Source organism: Agelaius tricolor, unplaced genomic scaffold, assembly GCF_023055355.1.
Source record: "Agelaius tricolor isolate 1412-34295 unplaced genomic scaffold, bAgeTri1.0.p SCAF_6, whole genome shotgun sequence".
Lineage (NCBI taxonomy): Eukaryota > Metazoa > Chordata > Aves > Passeriformes > Icteridae > Agelaius > Agelaius tricolor.
The window spans coordinates 40953412-40958268 of NW_027269266.1; positions in this window are offsets into that span (position 1 = coordinate 40953412).

Consider the following 4857-nt stretch of genomic DNA (forward strand, 5'->3'; position numbering starts at 1 on the left):
CAGAGCCCAGACCTAAATAACTCTCTCTTTCCTAATTACAATGACTGCATACCTAAATAAAACATTTCTCACATTGTGAAGAAGAGGGTGACTATCGGTGAAATTTCACCCGATTGGTGGGAGGAATGATGAGGAGGACTCCATGATATCAGAAGGCTAATTGATTACTTCATTATACTATATTATTCTATACTATATTACACTATATTACATTACATCTAAACTGAAACTGAACAAGAACTCAACTGAACAAAATCTCGTGACTGTCTGCTGACCGGCAGTCTGGACACGCACTTGGCCCTGATAGGCCAAGGAAACAAAACACCATCACTTTGGGTAAACAATCTCCATATTGCATTCTACTTTGGCACAACACAGGAGCAGCAAATGAAATAAGAATTGTTTTGATCGTTCTCTTCTCTGCTTCTCTCGCTGCTTTTCTCAGGTTCAGAGAATGTGAATCCCACAGGTGACAGCTACCAGTAACTCTCAGGGCACTCAAAGCTTCTCCACCATAAAGGTGATCTCTCACCTTGATTGTGCTGGGCTGCTCTGAGGCTATGGTCTGACTCAGCTGACAGAACACTGTGGCTGCCATCACTGGGTACTCTCTCACTTTTGTGTTCTCTCCACTTCAGTCCCATCAATAGCCTTGCTGTCATCTCCCCTGTGCAAACCACTCCCAAACATCTCCTCCCACTCAGCTTCCCAATGCACATGTGGCACAGCCTGTGGCTCTGGTGTAATTGACCATTTTGGTACATGTCCCATACAATTACACAATTTTTTGTCATCTTTGTGATGTGTGATGAGCATGCAGGGCTCATAGCACAGTCTGTATTCCTAGCAGACTATCACAATCTTAATACTTATTTGGAGCACTGGAGCAAAATCCATGATGCTCACTGAAGTATTTGGTAGCTGTTTGCCTGAGCAGGTGCTTGTTCAGTTTTGATAGTGTTGTTAATATCTGGCAGTAGGAATATGTTAAGGAGGTGTCAGAGGTATAGAGGAAAAAGCCAATTCCCAAGTTATGGAGGGGTGATGGCAGAATTTATGGGCTGACTGGGGTGGCAAAGGAGCAGAAAATTATATCTTACTGTGAGCACGCAGGGCATGCTTTCCTTCAGAGTTGACCCTGTACAAGTGTGCATCAAAGATTTTCACACAGCATCCTACAACAAAGCTAGCTGGTCTGGGAAGAAACACAGGTCAAAATTTTCATGTAAAACCTTCAGCATGATTTTTAGTGCATTTTTACACTCTACCCTTCACAAAGCCCTATTTTTACAAAAGCTTATGAGAATGAAAATCGCAGTCAGAGCTACCAGAACCTGCAGGTTCTGTGGGATTTCAGGTCAGACTCATATAATTCCTTCTGAGATATCCCATCAATTGTCTCATTTAGTTGTCAGTGCCATGTAAAAAACAAGCAGTTGAACAAAATCCAACAGCACACAGAAGAACAAAACATGTCAGCCTCACTCCAGTCCCTGCTTCCACCAGCATCTGCCTAAAAAATTAGGGAGGTGTGGGTACCCCCATTATGCAGGGCACACAAAAACTCACTGACAGAGCTAAACAAAACTTAGCAAGGCAAATCATCCCCTCAAAACTCTTGCACAAATTGCTTTAGCAAGGTATTTTCAACCTGATTTTTCTCCAACCTCCACTCATCCCAGCCACAGGGCAGTGGTAGCGATGAATTTTGTGTCCAATTTACAGCAATGCTGTGAGATAAGTCAGGCTAGCTCAGGCCATGGCTCCATGACAGCATCCTCAACATATGCAGCATCAGCTTGAGGTCTTTCACCCTCTGTCATCTTGCACTTTCTTCCTCTTGTCCAAAGGAACAATGCTTAGTCCTAAAAAGCAAAGACAAGGAGGAGGAGGAAGATGGGTCCATTCACCAGGTCTTTGTCATTTACAGTATTTACAGTAAGTTTAGAGCAAGGATGAATACAGCCAGTGCATTTGTAACATTTCAACACCTACCCCCTTTCCTGTAAATTCCTGCAGGACTTTTTGGCAGCAGAAAGCATAACTATGCTAGAAGTAATGGAATTACAAAAGAAAGAAAGGAAGGGAGTGTAAGCAGTGGGAATAGGAAGCAATAGCTAAACAGAGACTTTCCCATTTTATATACACACCCTTCTCACATAAACCAGAGGCAGCTATTGCCTAACTGACTGTTAGTTTTGTTGATCATTTATCTTCTGAGAACAGGGTTTGGGTGTAGGATCAACAACTTTTAGTCCACATGTCTGTCCCCCACATGGCAGCTTCTGTTTGTGAGGCAAGCATCAACAAGACTCTTTTCCTTTTGATGGCACACATATTTGTGTGGGTATAACAAACTGTAAATAACCAGACAGACCCAAGATGTCGTCATTCACCGTCAGCAGCTGAATCCACAGTTATCATCAGAAGCCTTCATCCCATCAAGATGCCCATTCCTGGGCAGCTGTGTTTTCCACAGGATCTCTGACTCAGCAGCTAGCACACTGAATAATGAAGCATAGGCAATTACTGAAAATAAGTGTTCTCCAACACATGCATTTCCAGGCTATGTTTCTCTCAATTTTCAAATGGAAAAAAAAAAGTAGACATGCACAGATTGTTGAACTTTTTGGGTTTTTTTGACAACTCAAGCAAATGGACTTTGAAGGAGAAAAAAAGACTGTAAAACTTGGCACATCAAACTCTTTCTATACATAAACAGGTCTATATCTAGTGTATAATACAGGAAACTGCAAATCAACTCAGGCAGAGCATCTTCAAAATAGATGCACTACCCACAGTCAAACACAGAGCTATTCTGAGACATGCTGAAGAAAAACCTTTCTCCATCACACTGCCTTCCCCACAAAATCAGTTCAGCCAAGACTTGTGAGAGGAGGGGATGCTTTGGTGGAATGAAAAAGGGCAGTGCCACCCACTCCTCCACATGTGACTCTCATCAGGGGCCTGGGACACCTTTTGCCTGGAGGTGGCTGTTCCTATGGTTTAGCTGGAGTGATTCAAACCATGCCTGCTGGCAGGGCTGGTCAGCCCTTGGGGCTGAAACAAGGGCAGAGATGGGTGAATGTTTTTCTGCACATGACTAAAATCTGGCACATGGGCTTAGGCATTGCTGCAATTGTATTGTAAGACATCCCACCCAGACAAGCAGATGACTGAATTTGTCCCTTTGGAAACCAAGGCTTTTATGAAAAAAAAAATAAAATTGTAACAATATTTGAAATTGTGATAATCTACTTAAATCATGATTGTTTATTACTCCTACAGCAATTCTAGTTATGGGAAGTCATAAGCAGGCCATGTTTGCTGGTGAAGTTTAAGGAAAACCAAACCACTGAAATGGATGAAGTCGCTGAACAGAAGAAACCATCAGAAACCAAAGCTGCCTTGAACTGCTCACCCTGCCAGCAGGCAGCTCTCCGTGAATGCAAAGAAATCCTCAGTTTCAATTCATTCTCATAATTGTACTCCACATACACTGTTAATCCACATTTTAACTAACTGGCATATAAAAGAAATTCCTGCTTTATGTGGAAGAATTACTGTGTGGTAATAAGATGTGCTAGTGCTAACATCCTGCAGGATTAGAACCTACCACAAATAATCAGGAATATTTTATTTCGTTAACAAGCCTAATCAAAACATGTTAGTCAACAATTTTTCCAGCATGTTAAATATATTGCTAACTAATTAAGAAAATTCAAAATAATTGCTTGGATTCAATTTTTCCATCCAAATGAAACTTACTGCAAGTTATGAACCAATGAGCAGGCATCTAATAGGAACAGATAGACAACAGTTAGTGTCTCTTAATACATAAAAAACCATAAAATTTCAAGGGCCTCAATCAAAATGCCAGGCTGGCAATGGCTTTAAAACACACAGGTGTATTCAGAAAGAAGTCAACATATTGCTGGTGGTGGTGGCAGCCACCTTTTCTGATCTTAGAAGTTGCCTCTGCATGGTTCACCTCCACAAATCACATTCCAAGTGCCTGAGAACTGTGGGAAGGGTGGAGATGCCAGAGAGCTCCTCAGGGAGGAGATGCCAGGAGCTGACTGGGACAATGGCAGGGAGGGAGGGGCTGGTCACACACTCATAGGGACTGGCTGGCTCACACCCTCCAGCAGGCTGTGGCCACTCACTCACCTGCGCATGGAAAAGGGCACATAAACAGCTCATGAACAACAGGCCACCCTTGATATGATGCATCTGAGGGGGATGCAAAGCATGGCTAAACGGAGTTTAAAAGTGGTGCAGTTGTGTGTTAATTTGGTTACCAACAGAGAAAGGGAAAAAATCTGTCAGGGAGGAAAACATGGCCTAAAGTACAAAAACAAGGCAGAAATTGATTATCTGAATGAAGCTTTCCCAGCTGTTGACCTAATCAGCAATTAAAGCAGCGATTCAAATCAATGTAGCCTGGTGCTATCTTACCCTCTAAAGTTTCATATCTTTTATTTACACATAATTAATAAACTTCCTATGACATGTCCTGGATTTTAGAATACATGAGAAGGTAGTGGATGGTAAGGAATGAAAATGCTGCACTCTTCTGCTTTTCCATTGAGTGCAAATAATATCAACAGAACTCAGGCATTCACTCCAGTAATGGGGAAATGGCATCAGAAAAATGTCTCCCTGCTTATTCAGATCTTTAGCTGGGGGAGTCAGGAGCAGCATTAACATTTATTAGATTGCAAACCATACCATGCAGATCTCTGGTACCAAAGTGTGAAATCCTGAAATGGTACAAGCTTGTAAAACAGGCCATTTTTACTGTAAGAGGGAGAACAGGGAAAAAGAAAGAGAACAGGAAAAAAAAAAGAAGAGCAA